This window comes from Eublepharis macularius, chromosome 8, assembly GCF_028583425.1.
Source record: "Eublepharis macularius isolate TG4126 chromosome 8, MPM_Emac_v1.0, whole genome shotgun sequence".
Classification (NCBI taxonomy): domain Eukaryota; kingdom Metazoa; phylum Chordata; class Lepidosauria; order Squamata; family Eublepharidae; genus Eublepharis; species Eublepharis macularius.
Window position 1 is genome coordinate 126,093,666 of NC_072797.1, and position 27,383 is coordinate 126,121,048.

The window sequence follows — 27,383 nt, forward strand, 5'->3', positions numbered from 1 at the left end:
TGTCTTTCCATTGTTGAAGTATATGTCTTTTAGCAACTGTAAGAGCATGGGGAGTCCATTTCCGTTGACCATCAATGATGATGATGATGATAATATTAACAAAAACACCATTCGATTTATATACCACCCTTCAGGACAACTTAACACCCACTCAGAGCGGTTTACAAAGTATGTTATTATTATCCCCACAACAATCACCCTGTGAGGTGGGTTGGGCTGAGAGAGCTCTGAGAGAGCTGTGACTGATCCAAGGTCACCCGGCTGGCTTCAAGTGAAGGAGTGGGGAATCAAAACTGGTTCTCCAGATTAGAATCCTGCCGTTCTGAACCACTACATCAAACTGGCTCTTCTCCCCTTTGCTATCACCTTAATGCACCTTATGCAATTTTATCCTCGGGATTCATGAGCTGACTGTCAGATGCATATTGTCAAGGATGCTTAGAGACATGGGCTTGGATCCTGCAGCAAATCTCAATGAACAGAAGGGATTTCCTTCAGCGGAGCAGGACTTCTTTGGCTTCCTCATCCCATTGCAGCCCCAAATGCTATTCTTGGGCTGGGGGCGGGGTCAGGGCAACCCCAAGAATAGCATGAGGAGAGAAACGGAGGTCTGCAGCAGGAGGGAGGATTGCTAAAAATTGTTCTCCCACATTATCATAATTTCCCCACAGAATCTAACTCTTAGCACCTTGGACAGCACCAAAACAGTATCCAAATTGCTCGGAAAGGGAAAAGTGGTGGGCTCACCTCTCCAAACTTTGGGTGGCTAGCTGTCTGCCATCACAATGGCCAGTGTATCACAACAGCTGCTGTCACAGTAAATATGGCTCTCAGACTGGTGTAAACAAAGCAAACTCAAGATGAGGGGAAGTGGGGGAAGGAGAAGGTGTGAAATATACGCTTTCATAAACTCCTTCAATTTGTGGGATCTTGGATCATCCCATACAACTTATCGTTTCCTTTGCTTGATGGTTTTCTGTTTCACATGGTGATGCTTTGGGTGTTTGTTAGGTTTAAAATCAAGTGATTTAAAAAAAATTAAAAGCCCGAGATTTTTGTTTTAATATTCATGGATCGCTCTGTGCTTTGGATGTCCAAATATAACTATTTCATTTCCATTTCATCCATGAATTCCCACTTTGTTTCTTCTCCAGCATTTTTACACCATGCATGTGTTATATACCTTGACCTGGATAGCCCAGGTGAGCCTGATCTCGTCAGATCTCAGAAGCTAAGCAGGGTTGGCCTTGGTTAGCAATTGGATGGAAGACCTCCAACGAAGACCTGGGTTACAGAGGCAGGCAATGACAAACCACCTCTGTTAGTCTCTTGCCATGAAAACCCCACCAGGGGTCACCATAAGACAGCCAGAACTTAAGAGCACTCTCCACCAACATGTGTTATATGCCTCTGGCAGGCCCAAACCTTTCATACACCCTGCCACTGACTCTAAACTTCCAGTCACAGGTTTGGGGCTTCCTGGGCAGGAAAGGGCTGGTCACCACACGCATCTCTCAGACCTCCAATTTAGCAAGTAGAGAGCCCTTACTCAAATCTTCACAGGGTCCCCTCTCTCCTCTTCCAGAGGCTTCACCAGACAGGCAGCATATTCCCTGTATTTACCTCCCCTCACGAAGCTGCTGCCCAGGGCTATTGGCAAAAAGGAACTTAGAGTTTATTTTCCCTAAACACACTGCCACCATTTACTTAAACTTGTGACCAGTTTAATGTGACCAGAGTGTTAGAGGTCTCTGTGTAGTATTTTCTCTCAGCCAACTACTTCAAGCCAGCCAGGCTTAAACACAACAAAAAGAAACTATATTTACAAGATGGAACATAGGAGTGAATAGTTTTAAATTCATAAATATACTGGGGTTAAACAGAGAATGTTTCAATGTAACAGAACAGGTTTGTAATCAGCCAGAAAATATCTCTGCTGCCTTCTCTCAACAGCATCCAAAACCCTTCTCTTGGCCACTTACACTCTCCAACGGACTCCAACTGTCCCTGGCTCAACATTCCACCCCCTCTCATTGGCTGGTTTTTCAGCAGAGCTGCAGCCAGTCCTGACAGTCATAATGCCACCATCACACAAAACCAGGTGGCAATTTTAATGTTAAGAATTCTACCAAACATTGGTACTCTGGTCAAGAAGAAGATGAAAATAGTTTCATGCTGGTCAGGGAGAAACCATTTCAAAACCTGGAATTTAGAGAAGTCCTCCAGGTAATCTCAGCCTCTTATGAAGGAATTTTATGGATATGAGGATGACCTGGTTGTGATATCTGTCACCAAGGCTAATTTCTGCTGATCTGGCTGACTAAGAAGGTATCGCCTTCCTCCTGCTCTGCTCCGTATGTGTCCCTCCCAAAGCTGCATGATCAGAGAAGAGAACTACCATCCTAGATAGAAGGAGTGTACCATTCTGCTTTGGTCAAGGAAACTAACATATTTATCTTATATACTATTAACCAAGTGCCCCCGAGGATACTTAAATCTGCAGATTGGGGCCACTAGACTCCGCCTTCCTCTTCTGCAAGCACAGCTGTTCTGTAGAAAGGGATCCATTTCATCTCCTTGTGCCCCTCACTGCAGCCATATGGCCTTTTCTTCTGTAACAATCCCACAGCCCCAGGAATGATCTTTCTAGGGGCCAGAAGGGGATGCAGGAACATAGAGGAATGGAATCTGAGATAACTTCCATGCATGAATGGTTGGAGACATACTGGTACGCTTACAAAATGTGACAGAGTGTCACCAAATGCCCATAAACAAGAGTGGTTCATTATAAAAGACTATGAAAAGCAGGTGATAGCAGTTAACACTTACATGGTCTTCCCACTTCCCTTTACAGGGAACAGACATCTTGCACAGTTAACAATCAGCATGCAGTGCTATCACGGCATTTCTAGTAACAGCACATGGGTGACCTTGCGCTAAACATTTTCTGCTGAAGCACTGATAATGAAGAAGCTATGAGAGGAAACCATAGACGTTAAAGCAACAGATGAGAAACACTACATCAGACAGCATTTTATGACTCTTGTCCTGTTGAGCGAGATTAAAATAGGGTTGAATTTTTGTTCTCTGTCTTGTTTCCCCCTTACTACTTGGGCTCCTTCTACCCCTAGCCATCTTTCTCTTTTATGGATATCAAAACAAGAACTCATTACAGTTCAAAAGAAGCCCAGACTCTAAAACCTGATTTTTTTCCTCTGGAAAATTACAATTACTTGTGAATTAAACATGGTCCTTCTTTAAATCAAGATTTAAGGAAAGAGAATTGCGGTACATTATCAGCAAGGCCAAATGGTTTTTCCAATTCCATCCTTAGAAATACTTCATCTTTATTTCAATTGTAGCTCTGAAATCCTGGTTTAAAGTATCTGCAACTTGTAGCCCTCCATGTGGAATACAGCCAGTCATGTGTGGCAGCCCATAATGGACTCAATAACCATACCCTTCATTGTTTCACAGAACAAAACTACCACCACTCCAGTAGCCATTCTTATAACAGCTACTCCTTATCCTTCCTCCCAGACTCCTCCAGGAGGCAGAAGGTCTCTTCTCTAAACACAATCTCTTTATTACCTGTTTTAATCTTTTTGTATATTCTTTACCTTGGGTCAGAACATCTGATAAGCCTAGGGGGTTGTTTGGCAGCTGCTTCAGACTGCAGAAACAAGGAGGTTCTTAAGCATGTAGCAACAAGACACTATATATTGTGCAGTGTTTAGTTTCAGGGGTCTCAATTTGTTGGGAACAATACAAGTCAGAAGATGATATTGCTGGCTACAGAGACTGAGTGTCGCGCACAGGGCTGGGCACAGCAGGCAGGAGGCTCACTGGTACTGCAGGGCTGAACACAGCAGGCAGGAGTTCAGGATTACCAGACAGCAAACTGGGGTCCAGGAGTCAGGCCAGGTGTCAGGATCAGGCTATCAGTCAGAGAGAGAGAGGGGGGCAGGCAGAAGAGTAGTCAATAGGCAGGCCAAGGTCAAAGTCCAAGCAAGCAGCAGAGCAGGGTACACGAACGTCCAGGTAGCAGGGAGTGGCGAGCTGAGTTGCTTCCACGCTTCGGTCTTCCCAGCGTCTTCCTTTATTGCTGTCCTAATGAGGGGCAGCTGTTGCCTCTCCCTCGAACAGCCCAGCCCGGCGTTGTGCTAGTAGCCGGCCACTCCTCCGCCTTTCCAGGAACGCTGCCTTATCTCTAAGTTTCCTCCTTTCAGCTGGCCCCAGAGGCTCGGATTTCGCTCTTGCCCTGGGGGAGTCTTTGTCTCTTACAGCCTCTGTGGAGGTTTCTGGCTGTTCCTCGTCCCTGACAGTCTCTGCAGAAGCTCCAGGCTGTTCCTGCTGAATTCCCTCTGGAGCAGCAGCAGTAGTTTCTGGCTGCTCCTCCTCTCCCATAGCTTCTGCAGGGGCTTCCAACTCCAGAGGAGATCCTGCTGGCCCTTCCTGCTCATCTTCTGAGGAGGACTCTGAGGAGGACTCTGAGGCACTAGGTAAGGTGGCCAGTTGGGGCTGGGGCTGACTCATGACACTGAGAATGTTATACTGCACTGTACATAAGCTAAGAAAAACAAAATGAGCTTGTGTGGAAAACGCGAGTGTCATCTCCAGAGGTGCTACTTCTTACTTGAGTTTTTGTCTAAGTGTACAAAAGCAATGAATTTTTACCAGCATTTGCTGTTACTTTTCACACCACGCAATGCAATTTGAAGTTATAACAATGGCAATGTCAGGACCATATCAATGTTGTCAGTCTAGGGCAAATAGTCATCTTCTTTGTCTTTAAAGCTAAGGGAATGCATGTAGGTTGGATTCCCATTTGCCCACTGAGGGTGAAAGATCTCCTGCCCCAGCTTCTGTTGTCCTCTGGTACTGCAATGGCCAGCAGGAGGCCAGAGGGTAACAGCATTATATCACTTCTAGGGGAAATCTAGAAGTGATGTCATGCCACTCTAGGAATCACCAGAAACTCTATGGCTTTACCATAGAGTTTCTGGTAATTCCTAGAGAGGCTTGATGTCACTTCTGGATTTCCTCCAGAAGTGATATAATACCATCCCTCCTGTCCCCATCCCTGGATCTTGCCAATTGCCTGCTACTGGGTGGCAAGTACAACCCTACATGTAGCATTAATCTCTAATACAGACTGCCATTATACAGACCTAGTGAATTGAACAGAAATAAATTCCTCAGGTTGGACCCAAATGTTCTGTTCTGCTAATAGTAGCACCTTCTTCCCATGCAAAAACCTTCCATCTGGCAAAAGAGTTCTACCATTGGAAAGAGGAGTTAGCCGTGTTAGTCTGTAGTAGCAAAATCAAAAAGTGTCCAGTAGCACCTTTAAGACTAACCAATTTTATTGTAGCATAAGCTTTCAAGAATCACAGTTCTCTTCATCAGATGCATGGCGAGATTTTGCTACCATTGGAAAGTTACTTACCCTAGAGAAAGGCTCTACTAGAGAAATATAACTTTTCTTAAAAGTATATACACATTGAGTAAATCAAGGTTTTTTTTAAGGTGAGGGGATAAGTTGCACTCAGGCCCACTTCTCAGTGAAACATGGGCAGTGTTTTCCTCTTCTGTTTGTTTTTAATGGAATCTTTTAGATGGCACTAACCCCCTGGGCCCACCATTGCTCTCTCTGTCCCCCCCCTTGCCCCGTGACTCGCAAGATGGGCTCTCCCCCAGACCCACAACTGTAACTGTTGTGAGCTTCACCTCCAAACCCAGAAGCTTGATTTCCACATCTTCATCAAGCATCAGATTTTTTTTTTAAAAAAAATCAAATTAATACTCCAGCTTCCCCAAATGACATTCTTGGTACCTGCTTCAATACCCCTCGTTAAAGAACATCTCATAAATTCTAGCCGTTGCCTCCATCCAAGCATAGAATGCAATAAATCCTTACAAATGTCATGAAGCTACTTCGTTAGCCAGATAAAGCTTGTATCCTTTTCATGCAAGTGTATGTTGCTTGAAATGGGATACACTCATTTGCTGAATACTCTAACACATGACATTTCATTTTATGTTTCTTTAAATAGTATTATTCATTTTCCCTTTCTGGGCTTTTAACTATGAATCTCTCCTTTTTCATTCTGATTGCCACCCATTACTAAAAACTTGTGCTATTGTGTGTGCCACACGGAATGTCCATTGTATTTGTATCTCATAAATGCTCCAATCAGATAGTTGCTAACAAACAGGGATTTTTCTGCCAATATTTATTAGTGATGTTGATTCTTTCCATTGTATTACTTCTATTGTCACTTGCACATGGTACTTCTCAGTCCCCAATGTTCTATTAAATGAGTTTATAAAGGAAATGGTTCTTTTAGAGCCACTCCAGGGCCGATTCCAGACGGCCCTCCCCATCGCGAAACGTCGCGCGTTGTCATGCGTCATCGCGCAGAAAACGCAAAATATCGCGTTTTCTCGCGCGAGTTTTGTGTGACGTCGTGCAAAACTCGCGCGAGAAAACGTGATATTTCGCATTTTCTGCGTGACGACGCGCGACGACGCGTGACATTTTGCGATGGGGAAGGCCGTCTGGAATTGGCCCATATTAAATATATCACAATGAAGTATGATATATATCCCCTCCTATTTATTAGGGGCAGCTGGTTAATAAGTAGTTTTTAATGAGATATGAAAACAGTTCTAGATAAGTAATAACAACAACAACAACAACAACAACAACATTCAATTTATATACCACCCTTCAGGACAACTTAATGCCCACTCAGAGCGGTTTACAATGTATTTTCTTATCATCCCCACAACAAAACACCCTGTGAGGTGGGTGGGACTGAGAGAGCTCCAGAGAGCTGTGACTAGCCCAGGGTCACCCAGCTGGCTTCAAGCGGAGGAGGGGGGAATCAAACCCGGCTCTCCAGATCAGAGTCCCGTGCTCTTAACCACTACACCAAACTGAAGAAAAAAGAAACACAAAAACTCTCTCTCAAAACCAAATTTGATCTGAGCTAGTGTAGTATAACAGGATTACTATGAGGTGTCTGTGTAGCATGTGGGTTTCTGGTCTTTCCAGCATGTTTCTTCAATTATCATCTGGAGTAATTACATGGAACATATACTGCTCCCTGCCAAGAGAGAGTAATGAGATGTTTTGCATTCAGTATCACTGGGAAATAGTGTTTGAAAATCCTGATACTTGGCTATGCTTTCAGAACAAACAGCTTTCGTAGCCATGATTGTGCTGGTAGAGATATTGTGCACAAAAAGGAGAAAAGAAAACCACCATATATGTTTATGTAGGGGACTTCTGGAGACAGCAAAAGTGGGATGGAAACTCAATTCCGTCTATAGGCAACCTCCTTTCATTTTTTTAGAAACAGCTTATTCGTAATCGCCATCACAAGGGGAATATGGAGCACCCTGAAAAAACAACAAGTCTTAGCTACGCTCTTTGCTTCTATTGGAATTCCTTAGAAGTGTTCCCCAAATGAACCTCCAAATTCAGCTCAAGCTTTAGAAAAATGCAGAGGTAATTACAAATTCCAACAGTGTTTCTTGTTGCAGTTTTGGTTCTGAGACCCCAAAACTATCCATGCTCCTTAGGCTGGAGAAAGGCTTCCAAATTTGTGGAGCTGAATTGTAAGATGCAATGCCAATGTTTCCAACATTTCCTTAATCCAATTTTCTGGATTTTTGGAATTCTGCTTTTGGAAATGATAAATTGGGGATACTCGACTGCAACAGTTTGTTGTAGTGGTTAAGAACAGCAGGACTCTAATTTGGAGAACCAGGTTTGATTCCCCACTCCTCTGCTTGAAGCCAACTGGGTGACCTTGGGTCAGTCACAGCTTCTCTGAGCTCTCTCAGCCCCACCCACCTCACAGGGCGATTGTTGTGGGGATAATAGTAACACACTTTGTAAACTGCTCTGAGTGGTCATTAAGTTGTCCTGATAAGTGGTATATAAATCAAATGTCGTTGTATTATTAATTTCCAATTTTTGTACATTTTAACATGTGTGTGCACAGCAATCGATAAGACAGGGGACAGGCAGCTAAGCTTGGGCCAAAGCGAACAAAATACAAGAGATCAGCAATGTTGACAGATCTGAAGTCTCTTGACCTTGTTTATGTTTCTCAAAAGTAGCCAAGGAAAACGGGTTGGGACAGTCCAGCTTTTCCAGCTGTGAAATGTTCTGCTCCTTTTCCTGGACACTGATACTGAAGCCTAGCAGGGGAAAAAATGCTCCAAACATTAGTATGCAGCAAAGCAAGGTGAAAGATGGGCAGGATACTATTCCCTTAGACCCTCATTTGCTACTTTAGAAGCTAGAAGACAGTCTCAGACATAAAGACTATAGTATATTATTTGTGCTCCCTGTCTAGTTCTTCTTTCTGCTCAACAACAAGTGGCCTATAAAATTAGGACATCTTTCCCCCTCTGCCTTGAATTCGACAGAGAGGATCCCTAAGGTGAGAGGGTACAGATACTTTATCCCAATCGGTTAGACGAAGAAGTTACAATTAGATTCCCTCCCCCCACTGAAACCAAAAGAAATAGATAATATAATTTGGTGTATGATAGTGATAACAGGGATCCAAAAATCTTTCTCAAGTAAAATGAACAGAAAAAAGGAAAATGAAGATGGACATCAAAGTGAATTGTCGCACCAGCTCATACTAAACTTTGTATGTACAGAACCATTCATTCCATATTTTTTAAAAAAAGAGATCATGATGCATGCCCAAGATACTACTGAGTTTCAATTTAAGCAACACCAGGGCTTTTTTTCAGCTGGAACGCGGTTGGACGGAGTTTCGGCACCTCTTGAAAATGGTCACATGGCCGGTGGCCCCGCCCCCTGATCTCCAGACAGTTTAGATTGCCCTCCGTGCCATGGCGCAGAGGGCAATATAAACTTCCCTCTGTCTGGAGATCAGGAAGCAGGGCCACCAGCCATGTGACCATTTTCACTGGGGGTGATTTAAACTTTTTAAAACTTCCCCCTTGTTCCAGCTGATCCAAAGTGACATCATTGCACAGTCCTGGAAGCGTGCGCGCACTTTGTGCATGAGCATGTGGTACCGGGGCACCACCTCCCACCAAGAGTTGTCCCCTTTGCTGGCAACCCACTGAGTTCCACCACCTCTTTTCCCAGAAAAAAAGTCCTGAGCAACACTAAAGATGAATTAGGAAGATTCACTGCACAGGAAATAAAACATCAATAGGAATTTTGAAGGAAATAAATGTATCATGATGAGAATGGTAATACTTCTCAGGACATGTTTCACATATCTCCACGCTATCATTAATTTTTGAAATATGAATCTCCAAAGGGACTTGCTTATGCTAAATAGCTGTAGGAACCTATCTGAATTTCTCAGGTTAGTTTGCACCTCAGGTCAAATTAACGGCACTTTGGGATTTAAGCCCTGCTGCTGTTGGTTAACTTGTTCTTTGGTTATCATAATAAATCAACCAGCTGGGAACAAAAGCTTTCTGACTGCTTTCTGTTCAACCAAGACCGCTTTCACATATTGCATAGAAAAGTACATTTCCCATGCTAATTAGGCACTGGGGGTGATTTTGCCCAGTATCCCGTTCAAAGAATTAAAAAGCAACACGCATATGGACAATGGAAATAATGTCCATTTGGCCATTAGGTCAATCAGAGGGGTGATGCGCCAGGCTATAATCCATATCACTGTTTGCCTCACCTTGGTTAGGAACAGAGATGGGCACGAACCTAAATACGACCCCCAAAAAAACACAAACCAGGCCGGTTTGGGGTTCTCGAACCAGGGTTCATGGAAGCTCCTTTTCACGGAACTTCCACAAACTGTGTACTGGTTCATTGGGTCGTATTTACAGGGGCAGTTTAAATGGCCATTTCCCCAGGGTAATGGTCATTTAAACTGCCCCTTTAAGGGGCTTACAAGGGCAGGGTTCTCCCCGCCGCCTGCCAGCTGATAGTTTGCCACAGCAGGTCCCTTTAAACTGCCCAAACACCAGCCCCCCCACACCCCAGCCCCAGCCCCACACTTACCTTTCCCTGCGGCACAACATCCTTCCTCTCCTCCCAGGAGGGGTGGGAAGGCTGTTTTTGGCCTCTTCTGCCACCCTAGGGGCCCGCAGGGTGGCAGGCCAAAAATGGCCTTTCTGCTCTTCCTGGGAGGAGAGGAAGGATGCCATGCCACAGGGGAAGGTAAGTGTGAGGCTGGGTGGGGTGGGGTGGGGAGTAGTGGGTAGGGGGGATGGAGGATAGGCAGTTTAAAGGGCCCTGCCACCAGCAGGTCCCTTTAAACTATCAGCTGGCAGGCGGTGAGGGGGATTCTCCCCCTTGCCGCCTGCCAGCTGATAGTTTAAAGGGACCTGCCACTTGCAAGGCAGGAAAGAGCCCTTTAAACTATCAAATGCCCTTTCCTTGACACTGTTAAGGCTGGAAAGGGGCATTTAAACCCCATGAACCACGAACTGGTTCGTAACTGGTTCAGTTCAGTGGTTTGTGGTTCATGAAACCCACGAACCACGAACCTTCTGGATCATGGTTGGGTTTTTTGTTCCGTGCCCATCTCTAGTTAGGAATTTCCCACTAATGTCTCCCTCACTCCATGTTCAGCTCCGCAAGTTTAGCTAGTCACTCTTGGGATGAGCAGGATTTTTTGCGATTCTTTCAGAATAGCCTAGAATGGATCCTTTTTTTACCTGCTCTGCAGTACGATTGTCAGGGGAGGTACGCTAAATACACCTAGGCTGAGGGACTGATGAGGCCCTCCAGGGGGTTACAGGTTTATTTATTTTATTTTATTTATTCAATTTATTGTTTGCTTTCCCCGCAAGTGGGCTCAGAGCGGATCACATCAGATAAATATATTCAACAATAAAATTACATTAACAACATATAATTCAGACTACATATAATTCAGGCCATAACCCATATCGCTCAACCCCGGCAATACATTCTGTGAGATGGGGACTGACAGACAAATAGAAAGCATTTCAGTGGGGAAAAACTGGGCTGAGAGGGTTTTCAATCTCCCCAACAGGAGACTGGCGAAAGAGCTCACCTATCCCGCGACCTCAACCATATGCCTGGTGTAACATTTCTGTCTTGCAGGCCCCGTGGAAGGATAATAAATCTTGCTTGGCCCTAGTTTCAACAGACAGGGGCCAGTTCTGCACGGCTTACTTGAAGCTGGGACGTTGCGGAACATGCTGGAAAAAACGTGGAAGATCGTGTTTTCTTGCACGGGTTTTGCACGACATTGTGCAAAACTTGTGCAAGAAAACACGATCTTCCGCATTTTTTCCAGCATGTTCTGCAACGTCCTGGCTTCAGGTAAGCTGTGTGGAATTGGCCAGGGAGTTCCACCAGGTTGGTGCCAGGACAAAGAAAGCCCTGGCTCTGAGTTAAGCAAGGCAAGCCTAAATCCCACACATCCTTCGGGCAATTATGAAATGATGCTTCTGTTATTTTTTCCCTCAGATTAGCAAGCACCCTGAGACTTCTAAAGCTCAGAGGAAGGTGCCCAGGATAGTGAGTCTTAATTGAACGCTGGCCATTTTCACACTGCCAAATACAGCACAAATTTTGCACAATGAATCACTTACCAGCCTTCCGGCTCATTGCGACTTGTTGCACCTCGTTGCGCTTCCTTGCGCTCCTAGCAGTTCATACTTCTGCAGAAATCATGCGGCAGTGGGCAGTAACTGCTCATGTCAGAGTTGACATCAGGGCCTTACCGCCTGCTTTCTCCACTTTTGGGGGGGGTCACCAACTTTTGTGCTATATTGCTGTTTCAATAGGTAAATAGACAGAAACATCGCAATTGTGCAAATCTCTTCCTTTAAAAAAAAATTACTCTGGACTGCCCGCCAGCATGGACTGGAACGACCCCGCCATTTTGCGGCCACCCAGGGAAACTCTCAAGAACAGAGAGGTTCTCTTTCTCCCAGTGCCCAAATCACATCATTTATTGATCACATGCTGAACGTGACCGGCAGCCACAGTAGAAACATCACAATTGCACAAATCTCTTCCTTTAAAAAAAAAATTGGTCTGGACTGCTCGACAGCACAGGCTGGAAAAGCAAAAGGGGTGGGGGGTGGGAAAGGGGGATGGGCTCAGTGGGGAGGCGTTTCCCAACTGGTGAAGTGTTCCCAATAGTTCCTAATCCTCTCCAGTCATTCTCAAGAACCGCTTAAAAAACGTCATTAAGTGGAATAAATGGAATTCCATGATTGCGGGATTATACAGGTATGCACGGGTTTTAGTGGAAGAAAAGTATGCGCGAGTTTTGCACTACACTAAGGCAGTGTGAAAACGTCCACTATCAGGGAGCTTGAGGAAGGGAAGGCCTCAGTGCTGTGCATAATTTTTTGATCCCCTGCACTATCCAGTGTGGCATGATGGAGTTAATGGGCAGTATCTCTTTGCATGACTTTGCTTTAGGGAGAAGCAAGGCACAGCTGTGGGCTCTGGTGAGCGTTTGAGCCAAGGAGGGTGCCCAAATACTGGCAACCCTGCTGGGCAACTTATTAGGGATTCTGTGCTAATTGAGTATGTGTGTGGTTGTTGGCACAGTTCAGAAGTTACTAAATTTAATGGTGGTGATGGAGAGTGCCCTCAAGTCAGAGTTGATTTATGGCAATCCCTGGTAGGGTTTGCTATTGCCTGCCTCTGCAATCCTAGTCATTGTTGGAGGTCTCCCATCCAATTATTGACCAAGGCCGACCCTGCTTAGCTTCTGAGATATGACAAGATTAGGCTCACCTGGGCTATCCAGGACAGGGCACTAAATTTAATAAACCCTAGTTAGTCGGCCAACCCTCCTGCAGCATAGCTGATTAAGGAGGTGGCCGTGTTTTGCCCGCCCGGAAGGATGGAAGGCAGACCAGCCTTCCCGGGCATCCGGGGCTTTGCTGGGTGGGCGGAGCCAACAGCCTCGTTAACGAGGCTCCGCTCACCCAGCCTCAGTCTGGCTTAACGCTCGGAAGGAGAGGACGCGTTTTTTCTCCTCCCGAGCGTTGGGTTGGGCGGCGGCGGCGGCGGCGGCGGCGAGTCCGGCTCCAGCCCCAGCGCGGCGGCGGCGGCGGCGGCGGCGAGTCCGGCTCCAGCCCCAGCGTGTTTGCTGCGGCGTGTTTGCCGCGGCGGAGGCGACGTCGGTCGGCGCGGCGGCGGCGGCGGCGCGCCTTTCGGCAGCATTTGCAGCTGCGGGCCTTTTGCTGCGTCCGCAGCAGCGGAGGGGCCTTATTCGTTTTGCCGCGGCTGCGGCTGACGGGCGGGCTCTTCGGCCTTGTGGGCCAGGGTCGGCCTCGGCTGCGGCGGGTCTCCCGCTGGGCATCAGCGCGGCCCGTAGTGGGCTGCCGGCGCGGCGTGCCATTTCGGCCTCCCCCCCCCCCTCACTCCTCCTGCAAACCTTGCTGGGTGGCTGCAGGGTGTTGGGTGCCCCCCCCCCCCGTGTTCCATTGGGTATCCGCTCATTGTCCACCCTCCTCCTTAGCCCACTATATTGGGTTCTAGGGCCCTAGTGTGCTCCCCATTTCTGGGGCCTGGAGGCCTGGTTGGTTTCCTGCAAGAGCAGGGGAACCGGGCTCCATTGAAATTGGGTGTTGGCCATTTTGTTGCCTTGCGGGCGGTGGCCATTTTGATCACAGGTTGGGGTGTTGGGCGGCCAGTCCTGTGTGCTGCCTTAGGGGCAGTTGTGGTGGGGGGAGGTTGTTTTGATTGGCGTTATGCCCCCTAAAAAAGGTAGTGGCCCTTCTAAGGGCAAGCAGCCTGCCAGGCGGGTGCCAGCCAAGCGTCTGGCTCCTGTGGCCAGCTCTTCCGATGATGAGGGGGAGCAGGTTAGCCAGCAGGACATTTTGGAGCGCATAGCTGCTCTGGAGCAGAGCAAAGGTGTTTCCTTGGCGCCTGCGCCTGGTAAGGGCAGGGCTCGGCCCATACGAGGGGCTTCTAGAGATGCCACGAATAGGGAAATTCTCAGGCGTCTTTCTGTGTTGGAAGGTCTTGCAGGTCCTGCGGCGGGTAGTTCCAGTGGTACTCAGCCGGCTGCGACGCATGTGGAGGCGGAACCGGAGGTGGACCCTGAGCAGGATGTGGTCTTAGACTCTGCACCCGTGGCAGTGGCAGTGGATCCTCAGGAGCCTGTTGGTAAGGAACTTGCACATCAACCTGGACCTTCATGGCCATGGGGTCCTTTTGGGCATCCTTCCATGCAGGGTTCTTCGGGTGCGGCCCTTGGGACGGGGCAGCAACTTCCCTCGGCTTGGCCTGTTCTCGGCCAGCAGCCGTGGCAGTCCCAGGCGGCAGGGTTGGCTGGGGTTCCCCAGGCTGCGCCAGCTCATCCCCCGTGGTTAGGTACTGATGGCCTATGGGGACAGGGGCAAGCTGCATTGTGGCCTGGCTGTGCGGGGGGGCTTTGGGGTTATTACCCTTACTCAGCCCTGGCATATGGGCAGGTGCCGTTTAGTGCCCTACCCTTTGGGGACACAGCGCTTCCCCTGGGTGATCATTTAACTCAGGCTACCCGTGACAAGATTGTTAAGGGGGAATATGTTGATCTCTTTACCCTTCTTTTTCGTGAGTTGGAAAAGAAGGATAAGGATGAGTTGGATGACAGGGATAAGGAACGTCTTAAGCGACGCCGTGTTGATAGGACGTGGGCTAACTGGCTGCCCGGTTTCTTAATTTACGCAGGGGTGCTGGTGAGGGCTCAGCCTCATAGGGCTGCATCCTTGCTGCAGTACCTTGACATCATTTACAAGGGCTATACTGGCTTTTCGGGTGCTGCTTGGATGCAGTACGACGAAGAGTTCAGAATGAGGGCTGCCCTTAACCCCAATATTCCCTGGGATCGGATTCACCAGCAGCTGTGGCTGCAAGTGATGTCTCCAGCGAAGCCCAGCATGGGTGACCGCTCTGATAGCGGTCACTTGGTTCAGCGTTCTACTCCAGCCTCTTCGACCGGCACTACCCGCTCTGCAGCGGGGCAGCAGGTTCAACCCCGGCTGCTGTGCTGGGAGTTTGCGTTTAAGGGGCAGTGCGGCCGTAAGCCCTGCAGGTTCCGGCATGAGTGCCCTTCCTGTGCCGGGTACCACTCGTATAATTCCTGCCCCAAGCTTAGACAGGGTGGCGGCGGTAGGAAGCCCGGAGGTGGTGGAGCTGCCAGCCAGCAGCCTTCTGGTAAAGGGTCCCAGCCCGGTAAGGCTGAAGGTCCTTGAGAGGCTGCTGCGCGACTACCCCAGGAGGCATGATGCCCTCTTTTTGTTTCAAGGTTTTAGTTTGGGTTTTAGGATCCCGGTTCAAGGTCCACGTTCCCCGTTTATGTCAGATAATTTGCGTTCCGTCCAGGGTATGGAGGAGGTAGTTAGGAGTAAAATAGCCAAGGAGTGCTCTGAGGGCCGGGTTTTGGGTCCTTTTGACTCTCCCCCGGTTCCTAATCTCCGGGTGTCCCCATTGGGAGTAGTTCCCAAAAAGGCTGCAGGCGAATTCCGCCTGATTCATCACCTTTCTTTTCCTAAAGGAGAGTCTGTAAACGATGCCATTCCAGAGCATTTATGCTCTGTTAGGTACACGTCATTTGACCAGGCTGTCAGGGTGGTGCGTCGGTGTGGGAAGGGAGCAGAATTGGCGAAATGTGATATTAAGTCAGCATTTCGTTTGCTCCCGGTCCATCCCGATGACTTTGAGCTCTTGGGGTTTTCTTTTGAAGGGAAGTTCTACATGGACAGGGCTCTTCCCATGGGCTGCTCTATTTCTTGTGCGGCATTCGAGCGCTTCAGCTCATTTCTAGAATGGGAATTGCAGCGCAGGGCGCGTACTCGCGACTCCGTTCATTATTTGGATGATTTTTTATTCGTTGGGGTGGCGGGGTCAGGACAGTGTGCGCACCTGTTGAATACCTTTACCCATTTGGCTAATGAGCTGGGCGTTCCTTTGGCGCATGAGAAAACTGAGGGGCCCTCCCGGGTACTGATGTTTCTGGGTATAGAGCTGGATACAGTCGAGCAGTGTTTTCGACTCCCCCCAGAAAAGGTTGCTGACCTTAGGGACAGGCTTCAAGGGTTCAAATCTAAGCGGAAGGTGTCACTTTTAGAGCTGCAGCAGCTAGTGGGTCACCTGAATTTTGCCTGCAAGGCAGTCGCCCCTGGTAGGGCCTTTTTGAGGAGGCTTTGTGATGCCATGTCTTCACTTCGGGCCCCCCATCACCGCCTTAAGGTTACTAGGGGGATACGTGAGGATTTGGGCGTCTGGGCCGACTTCCTCAGGGATTTCAATGGAGTCACCTTTTGGAGGGATGACCTGCTGCTGGAAGCCGAGCTGCAGGTTACGTCTGATGCATCTGGCTCTTTGGGCTTCGGTGTTTATTTCCGAAGGCATTGGTGCGCAGAGCTTTGGCCACCTGACTGGCATGCTTTTGGGTTAGACAAGGACCTGACCTTTTTGGAGTTTTTTCCCATTCTGGTGGCAGTCCACCTGTGGGGACAGGAATTGGCTAACCATGTTGTCCACTTTTGGTGCGACAATTTGGCGGTGGTTCACGTAGTCAACTCCTTGACTTCAAAATCTTGCCGGGTCATGAGGCTTGTTAGGGCCTTTACGTTGTTGTGTCTCCGGTGGAACATTTTGTTTAAGGCCAAGCACGTTCCTGGGGTGAGTAATGGGGTGGCGGACGCTTTGTCTCGCCAACAGATGGAGCGGTTTTGGCAGCTTGCCCCGGAGGCCGACAAGGTGCCCGCTCAGATGCCCCAAGAGTTATGGCAGCTTGGGAGTCCGAGGTATCCAGGGCAGTGAGGCTGGCGTTGGCTCCCAGTACTCAGCGTGCCTACGACAGAGCGGTAGGCCAATTTGTGGGGTTTAGGAAGGATTTCTGTTTGCACCAGCTGTGGCCCATTCCTGTGGAGCACTTGCTGCAATTTTGTGTGCACCAAAAGGGTAGGGGGCTGGCAGTCAAGTCCATTCGTGGCCAGTTGGCCGCTTTAGCATTTATAAGCAAAGCACGGGGGTTTTCTGAGGCCACGGGAGACTTCCGGGTGCGCAAAATGCTAGAGGGCTGGTCGCGTGAAGCTGTGCTGCGGACTGACTCTAGGGAGCCTATCTCTCCTACAATCCTGAAGGGGCTTGTTAAGGCCTGGGGTGACGTTTGCACCTCCGTTTTTGAGGCTAAGCTCTTTCATGCAGCAGCTTTGGTAGCGTTTTTTGGTGCTCTGAGGGTCAATGAGCTGGTGGTACAGTCAAAAAAGGACACATCCGGCCGGGCCTTGTTGGCCCAGGATGTACAGTTGGGAGGGGATGGAGTTACCCTCGTGATTCGGAGATCCAAGACGGATCAGAAGCGGAAGGGGGCTGTGGTTAGCCTTGGGACCTGTGCGGACCCGAGTTTGTGTCCAGTTAGGGCCCTTCGTAGGTATCTTAGGGTGCGGGGTACTGACTGCGGGGTTCTGTTTCAGCATGAGGATGGTCTGCCATTGACGCGCTACCAGTTTTGGACGGTTACAGAAAGGGCGCTGGCTAGGTTGGGGTTAGCAGGCGTCAAATTCGGCACCCATTCTTTCAGGATTGGGGCTGCCTCTACGGCAGCAGCCATGGGATACTCAGTGCAGGCCATTCAGGGTGTTGGCAGATGGAAGTCATCTGCTTACCGTTCATATATTCGCCCTCTCAAGCGGTTTTAAAGGTTTTACTAATGGTGTTTTCTTAGGTGCTGTGTCCTGCTCGGAGAAACGTCGGATTTTGATCTGCGGGCACAGTATGGTGTTTTGGGCCGCTCATCAAGCTAGGAGGACGCGAGTCGGGTCCCAGCTTGGTTTGTCTGAATGGGCTACGGTGGAGTGGCAAGGTCGTCGCGGCCTTCGGTGGCCCGGTTTGTTGCCACTCTTGTTTAGGGAGCGGCGGGGCCTTGCGCCCCATATATTAGTTATTCATCTGGGAGGGAATGACCTGGGGCTTATTCATGGTAGGGCTCTCTCTCTGCAAGCAAAATGGGATTTGCAGGAGATACTCCGGCGTTGGCCGGGTGTGCTGGTCATGTGGTCCGCCATGTTGCCTCGAAGGGTTTGGCGGGAAGCGGAAAACCGACCGGCTATTGAGCGGGCCCGCATGAAGGCCAATAGGGCCATTCAGAAAGCCCTGGCCGAAGGTTTGGGGGTGTATTTGCCACACCCCAGGATCAGGGCCGAATTTGCCTACCTCTACCGGGGTGACGGGGTACACCTGTCGGAAACTGGCAATGAGATGTTCCTCAACGATTTGCAGCTGGGGCTTAGGTTGGCATTAGGCCATTAGTGGGGCGCTCGAGCCTAAGCAGAGGCTTGGCTCTTGCGTTGGCGGTATGGAGTTGGGTTAGAATTAGCGGGCCGGTGAGCACCCTTGGCGTTTCCCTATTGGTAGGGAAGAAGGGTCTGCTAGGAGCGGCTGGTACTGCTTGTGACGGCTGCCAGCGCGCGTGGGCAGACTGCTTGGGGGAACCCCACGTGCAAGTCCTTACCTCACTGCTGTACGGCTGAGGCTTAGGAGCTTGAAAGGGGGGAACCCATTTGCCTGGCTGGCCGGGTCTTCTAGCCATCCACATGGAGGGCTCGCACCCGGGGCTTCGGGGCTCGCCCAGGCAGGTCAAGGCGGAGGTCTGGGTAGGACTCCGTGTCTTGACCTGTACCGCTTTACCCCAGCTGCAGTTATGTTAATGTTGTCGTTGAGGATATTTAATAAAGTGGCCCTTAGTTCCAACACCTGTGTCTGTCTTCATTCCAACTGGGGGGGCAAGTCGGCCAACCCTCCTGCAGCATAGCTGATTAAGGAGGTGGCCGTGTTTTGCCCGCCCGGAAGGATGGAAGGCAGACCAGCCTTCCCGGGCATCCGGGGCTTTGCTGGGTGGGCGGAGCCAACAGCCTCGTTAACGAGGCTCCGCTCACCCAGCCTCAGTCTGGCTTAACGCTCGGCCCACCCACCTCACCCTGTTCCTGGTGCAGGATTAGCCGGCTGCTGTTTGTAGAGCCAGGTAGGAATTTTTTCCTCTTATCCCCAATTGGACTTGGGATGGGGGGTTTTTTGCCTACCTTGCACCTGGTCAGGAGTGATGGAATTTGGCTGGTGGTGGTGCTTGTTAGTGGTGTCCCTGGCGGTATGGAGTTGGGTTAGAATTAGCGGGCCGGTGAGCACCCTTGGCGTTTCCCTATTGGTAGGGAAGAAGGGTCTGCTAGGAGCGGCTGGTACTGCTTGTGACGGCTGCCAGCGCGCGTGGGCAGACTGCTTGGGGGAACCCCACGTGCAAGTCCTTACCTCACTGCTGTACGGCTGAGGCTTAGGAGCTTGAAAGGGGGGAACCCATTTGCCTGGCTGGCCGGGTCTTCTAGCCATCCACATGGAGGGCTCGCACCCGGGGCTTCGGGGCTCGCCCAGGCAGGTCAAGGCGGAGGTCTGGGTAGGACTCCGTGTCTTGACCTGTACCGCTTTACCCCAGCTGCAGTTATGTTAATGTTGTCGTTGAGGATATTTAATAAAGTGGCCCTTAGTTCCAACACCTGTGTCTGTCTTCATTCCAACTGGGGGGGCAAATTATATTGCAAGTGTCTTTCAAAAATGTAGATGGAGGGGGGAAATGGGCAAAAGTCATTATCCCCTTCCATCAGAAATTCAAGATTCAAGCCTACATTCATATCTATTCTAACAAGATTGCCTGCTAAGAATCGGATGGTTAATTATACCTTTCTAATGTGGCAGGTTTCTATGGTCTTTGTTCGGACAAAGCACTATTATTATTATTTAAATAATGTTCTTTCGTTGCAGCTTTTTTTTTAGCACAGGACAGAGAGAGTAATACAATATCCTGATAAATAATTAGAGAGATTAAGAGTACAATCCAATCTGATTTCAATTATCTTAAAGTACTCTCAAGGTGCAATCCTAAGAAGAGCTATACCATTCTATCCCCATTGGCTTCAGTGGCTGTAGAAGGATGTAATTTGTTTAGGATTGCACTCACGCAATCTTCCTTTAGCATTCAAGTAGTTAGTAGGAGCCCCCATTATGACTTTTAGCTCTCAAGCTGCTTTACTACATGCACCATAAATGGATGAAATTGCATGATAAATGCATTAAATTTATTCCAATGCTTTGAAATTGATAGATGTTTATTATGGATTTATTACTTGCACTTAAAAGAGGCTGGTGAGGAAGCAGTACGAAATGGGATAGCTTGAATGCTGGCATGCCCGTTGCCAACTCTCCAGGAACTTTACCCCCCATCAGTTGGCATCTCCTGCCCACGACGGTTTGTTGCCTGCAAAGTACAAAAAGACAATTGGTGGATCACTATGGACTTTTCTATGGAACTGGTTATTTGTGTGACACATTGGTTCTACTCTAAGGTAATTGTGAAATGGTGGTTTGTAATTGAGTACCTCCATGATAAAAGTATTACATTGTATGTATAATTGTAAATACTATTTTGGTATTTAAGATTGTCATTGATGATAAAGGTTTGGTTCGGATAGTCTCCTTGGACTCAGTCCCCTTCTGTGTTGGCCTTATATCTTTGCCCATTTATCTGTGGCTTTTCTTTACTGGATAAATACTTTTTATTTTCAGCTCTGCCAAAAGGAGCATTCGACTGACCGTTCTTCCTGCAAACACAGTTCATTTGTTTCTGAAAATGTAGCCTGCGAGGATCCCCATACTGAAGCTCATTGCTGACGCTTAAGCGGAGGACTCAATTACTCTTCACAACTTTCACCAGTGGGATGTCATCATCGTAATTAAACAAAGCAGTTATATTGTCTGGTGTGATCACTTCAGAGATTCTCCAACAGACCTTCCCATCTGCTCTTTCAAGCTGCCAACAGCTAGTCCATCCTGAGTGCCACCAGCACGATGCAAAGATTACATTTGTTGATGCTGACTAAATGCAAAAATGCTATTCATGCTCATGGTTGGTGCATGTAATTCTGTATCTTCAGTGAGGCCCAAACCATAGAGCCTGTAGAAGTTTCCACTGATCCACTGGTTCTGAAAAAGAACTCTGCAGAAACCTACCTGTTCATTGTCATGTAATCGTCAACTTGCCGAATCTTTATCATGTTCAGAAGGAATCACTGAGACATGGGCCATTTCCACAAGGCTTACCTTCCCTCGGAACGACATGGAAGATCACACAAAAAATGCAGAAGATTGCACAAATCTCGTGGGAGAAAACACGCTCTTCGGTGTTTTTTGCGTGATGTTCCGGGTCGTTCCGAGGGAAGGTAAGCCATGTGGAAATGGCCATGATCTCTCTTAGCTTGAACTGAAATTTGATTACAAATTATGAGCCGCTAATTTGAACAAAAAGTTTGTTTTTTTTAAGAACTGAAAATTGCTTAAAATTGTACCATAAATGTTTTATGCATGTACATTTTTACCCTCTCTTTTCCTTCGGCTGTCCCCTTCCCATTTGGGCTCAGCCTATCTGACACACACACAAAAAAAATATGAAAGGATCTCACTGGGAAGGAAATTGCAGGCTGGATTACTTCTGTAGAATTCAGAACTTGCCCATTTTGCCTGCCTGACACCCGGAGCTGATGGGACCCACTGAGTAACCTAATTTGGATTGCAAATATTTTGTATGCTTTTATACCACAGCTAGGGAACCATAGTTTACAGTGAAATCCTAAAAAGAGTTACTCCAGTCTAAGCCCATAAGCGTAAGGGGTACTCTCAGTTTGACTCAAGAAAATCACTATTTTATAGTTCAAATCGGAAAAAAATAAATGCAGTCAATGGACAAAATTACCAAGAACATGCATTACCTCATATTACACAGCTCACAATAACTTCCAGATTGGCATGAGGTTGTGTTCACTAACATCTTCCCAATGTATATCAATATTGCCAACCAAGCCCGTCTATAGTGACATGTGTGCACAACCAAAGAGTTTCGGTATAGACAAACTCTTTGTATTCTTTGCACAAAATGTATACAAATAAACAAACTGGTCACCGCCATTGGGGGTAGCAACAAGACTGACCAATCACCATGCTAGATTCCAACTACCAGAGCTCCAAGTGGCTTAGAGAAGACTTGTTTGTATCTGTCTGCACCCTAACGATCACCGATTATGCCAGTGATCTCGATGGTGTGTTTGATGCTCAAAGACGTTCCATTTTTTGTAAGACGAACAACGCTCCTAGTGAATTTAAATATAACTAAACATCTTTGTTGCCAACATATGCTACATAAAACTTAACAAATCATATAAATATCCATAATACGTTTGGAGTTGGTTTAGCGAGAATTCCAACATTTTAATTTTTTTACTTTTTCCCGTAAGATTCACAAAATGTTTAGGCGTATGCGTACCCCTGCGTACCCCCAGAAAAAACACACTGAGTGTAACTCTGCTACGGAATCGACTGTTAGTCCACTACGATCTGACTGCGCATCAAATATTCAAGCACAAAAGCAGCATATATAGCTGGTTTGAAATGATTGGACCATGCTAACCCTGGGTCCTATGAAATCCAACCAACCCAGTAGATTGTGAGTACAAATCAATAGCGGCTACCCTGTTCACAGCCATGTTGAACGCCACCAACCACGCAGATGCAAAACCACAAGAAATGATGAGTAATGAAAGTGAGCATATGGCATTCTTGGCTTCAGAGAAAACAGGAATTGTGAGTAGGAAAAGTTTGGATGTTGAACTTTTCTTTTTGCAAAGATCAAATTATCACTAGATGGGACTTTGTAAACAAACTGACAATGTGACGTTCTGATGGGAATCTATCTACTCCATACCTGGAATATGTTATAGCCTTAGTGTGGGTAGAAAGACAATTTCAGGGCTTTGATTTTAGAAGAGAAATGTGTACATCTAGGAAGCAAAAAAAGGCAGTAGCTGCAGCAGATTAGCCGATGTAATTTAAGAGCATAAATGCACTCGAGCAGAGATTTGAGAGAAACTATACCACAATGCACAACAGTTATTATCAAACTGTTAGCATAAAACTACAGCAAAGCGGAACATTTTCTAACACCCTCTGTTTAGAAGCCTCTCCCTCTAAAGGCAAGGAAAGAAACTGGTTAGATCAATTGCTGCTGTTCTGCCAGGTGATCTCTGCCATTCTGGAGCCTCAAAGAGTATCAGATGCCCAAGCCCCACCTCTGCCAGGGAGCGCTTTCTTACCTCATAACAGTCCAGTTCTTCTACTGCCCACCCCCCTCAGCCACCAAAGAATGTTGATTCACATCTGAGATCTGATTAGACATGGGCACGAACAGAAAAAAAAGAACATGGTGTTTGTTGTTCGTTGCCATCCACGAACAATGAACATTGATGAACATGATCGTGTCACGAACATGTTCGTTGTTCGTGGGACCCAGCAGCCATCTCCTCCAGCCATCCGCACCACTCCCAGAAGCCTGACCTGAGCAGGCAGCAGGAAATGTACCAATAATAAATAATAGTTTGGCCCCAGAGCCTGGCAGCAGCCCTGGGACTTGAAGTGGTAGATCCCTATCGCACCACTCCGAGAAATCCTACCTGAAATCCTTTCTCATCCATGGCATGCTGACATCTCTTCCAGCATGGGCCCATCCACTCTGATTGCAGAGGTGGGTTACTCTGACAGCCCTGTTGAAAGTTCTGGAGGTGGCATGTCACACCCTTATAAAAATAAATACAAATACATTTTGACTCAACCCTGGTTTAATCCAGGCTTGCTCTCTGGTGAGATCCACCCAGACTACAAAAAGAAGGCATTGAAAACAGCAGTTGTTGATGCAAACCCAGGTTTGAGAGTTTGCAAGCTGAATCCTGGTTTCACAAACTAACCATAGCTAAGATGAACAAAGGTCTCATGTTATGTCTGAACTGAGCCATAATCTTACTGAGAAATGCAAGATTAGTCCATTAGTACTTCTTCATTCTTCTTGTAATAGATGCCGTATTCTTCAAATTGGCTGTACAAGGTAGAATAAAAAATATTCATTTCCATCAGTTTTCATCATCTCTTCCTCTTTTATGACTTTCCTAAATGGTCTTGAATGCCCATCTAAATCCTCTTTGAATAATGAAGACAAAGTATCTTGTATCTTATGATTCTTACCTCTGCAAGTCACAATTTATACCTTACTTGTTAGGCATGAGTTTTATTTGACTTAACATTTGAAGATTTTTTTTAAAGAAACTGTTTCAAGAAAATTAAATTAACATTTCTACAGTCCCTCCCCTTCTGCTCTTAGTGAACGAAAGATAGCAAACTTTCTTTTTTAAACAAAAACAGTCCCAAGCTAAAAGGTCACATTTTATATCTTCAGTTTCCTAAGGGAGTAAATTAAAAATGAATTACCTAGTCTTAGAAGTAGAATATCACTTACTGTATTGCATTAAAATGGTATCCTAAAGTAGGTAGAATTTTTTTAAAAGAATAATATGCTCATAGAAGAGAAGCTTAAAGGAATTACATTTAAAGAAAAAAGAACTGAAATATCCAAGCTTTATTATAGAACTTGGATAATTGAGTTCCTTCTGTAATAGCAAAGCACAGGTTTTTTACACTGATTATTCCAACCTATGCAAGATGGTTGACTTAGGAAATCATTTCAGCCCAACACAATATATGAAATAAAATCCAGCAGAAGCACCATTCAGGATAGATTTAATGGTCCAAGCTGAAGGAAAGAAAAAATAGGGATTTCCCACAAGTTTGCTCACCTGTCTACCTGAGCGTGGTAGGCCAGCAAGCCATCAGGGGAATGAGGGGGCAGTCAGCTCCCTAGAAGAGGCTGGTGCTTTTGTTTGGTCTTTCCAGAAAGACTGTGAGTCTCTCTACACGAGATGGCTCGGTGCTTGTTCAGCAAGTGTAGGGAGACACAATGTTAGCCAGAAGTGTAGTTTTAAAAGACAGAGCTAGTGGAGATTGCTCCTCACAAGGTTCATTAATTTCATCTTTGCCTCCCTGAAGGCTCTGTCAATTTCACCTTTCTGTGTGAGATTGCAACTAGAGGGCAGCGAGGAATGGAAATGAGCTGGAGCTGCTTTCCAGGGCCAGGTTTGGACCTGGAGAGGTTATAATGGGCTGAAGTTTCCCTTCTAGCATTTCATAGCCCCTTCACGCAGCTCCTTTGCCTGCCGCCAGCAACCCTAGGCCTGTGCAATGATGTCACCTCTACAAAGGTTACCTCTATAAAGATGAGTGCCTGTTCTCCCGCTTCCTGCTTGGCAACCCTATTTGAAAGGCACACCAGGCACAGAAATATGGCCATTGGGTCCTAAGTGCAACTGAAGCATTGGCCGGGGCTATATTGCTGAGTTGTGATTAGAGATGGGCATGAACAGCAATACGAACTAAAAAAACCCACAAAGAGCCCAATCTGCTGTTTGCGAAAAAGCTGTTTGTGAGGTCCCATTCTAAACGAACAGGTGCTCATTGCAAGACTCTTCGTTGCAGTTCGTCAAGCCAGACAGTCTGGCATCTGCAATCAGTTCCCATGGCAACTCAGGCAGGGATTGTCTGAACTCTGTCTGAACTCCTGCTGTTAACCTGCTGTAAGCCCAATTTAGCTTGATAGGCAGGTCTTCCTTCCAAGTGTGGACTGGAGCTCCAAATTTGTTACAAGAGGAAAAGACCAGGGGGGAGGGAGGCTCCCAGCTCTGGCTTTCAGGGAGAGACAGCTGCTGTTAGAGAGACAGGGTGAGTGCATTGGAGCTTGAATTTTCTTTGTCTGGTGGGATAGGGATCTACCTCTTCAGGTTCCAGAGCTGCTGCAAGGCTCTGGGGCCAAGCTATTATTTATTATTGGTACTTTTTCCTGCTGCCTGCTCAGGTAGGGTTTCTGGGAGTGGTGCAGTAGGGATCTTGATGGCTGGAGGAGAGCCTGCTGGCCCCCACGAACAACGAACATGTTCATGACAGGATCATGTGCATCAGTGTTTGTTGTTCGTGGATGGCAATGAACAATGAACACCATGTTCTTTTTTTTTTCTGTTCGTGCCCATGTGTAGTTGTGATCTGTCAACCTCAGGCAGCCTTAGCTTGGGTTGGCTATGAGGAAAAGAAAATGTCAAAGGCGAAGAGAACAGAAAAGGGAGAGGCAGGGCCATCTGAGGAATTAGAAGGAGGAGCTGTCGGGATACAAGAAGGGGGAGTAGCAGAGCTCAGGGGGGGCAGTAGGGAGGGGCAGGAAAGGGAGGACAGTGAGGTGGAAGGTTTGTCTGGGGTCCTTGGAAGAAAGTTAGTGTAGAGAGAAGAAGGACGGCCCCCTTGTGAGCTGTGGTGGATCTGGGCAGCTAATGTTAATCACACCCAAACCCACTGGTGTATGAAGGAAGCTGAATTAAACAAGTTTGAAGCACTAGAACCTCTTTTTGTATGATAGACCCATGGTTTGATGACCCTCTTCTGCCAGAGGGCATTACACTGAGTATAATTCCTGAAGTGACTAGTAGCTATGTTGGAATGGTGAAAAATTCTAGATATTGATTCAGGCCACTGACATCAATTAGTTTCTTTAGCACCTAAAGGCCTCTGTGCAGATGTAGAATCACTGTAGCCTTCTCAATAGTGTAGGTATCTATCTTCCTTCCTTGTCCGCCGATTGTAGGGGTTTCAGATGCTTCACTAACAAGTTGGGGATCATAGACTTCATCACTATATTGCCTACCTATTATCTGCTGCTTAAAATATGTACTCCTATGTACAACCAGAACTCCATGTTGTCTAATGTCAGTCCTAGAATTGATTATGTTCTGCTTCAGTATTTTTTCTTCTCTGTATTGGACTCTTGCTAATGCTATGTCTTTTACCCTATGACATTGTTTATGGAAATGGTCTTGATACTGTATTGAAATGTACTTGATACTGATTGTACTAATCTCATACTGTGTAATCTGCCTTCTCAGTGAGAAAGGCGGACTCTAAATGGCATAAATAAATAAATAAGTTAACTGATCAATCAATCAATTAATTAATGGATTGGATTGGATATCAGTAAGGATTCCTCAGTGGAATGAAGTGGAGTGGGATGGCGTGTGTTGACCTAATCCTCTACTGAACGCTTCTCGAACTCTGACCCTAAGCCAGAACCAGAACCCAATAAAATCATTAAAAACAACTAGGACATTGTCAAAGCATGGCATGATAACAATATCACAACAATCATATAGCTTAAAACGATCACACAGCCTAAACCATATCCATAAAACAGCCCTCAGTCTATTTTGTATTTATTTTATTAAATTTGAAGCCCACTCTCCCCGCAAATGGGTTCAGAGAGGTTAATAATGTCTAAGATAAAAACAAACAGAATATAAGGTGAAAAATTAGCAATTTACAATTACAATAAGGCAGTTTCAGAATGCAGCGCTTGATACCACCCAGCCTCGGACATCCAAACCCTGTAAGGCAGGGGTGGCAT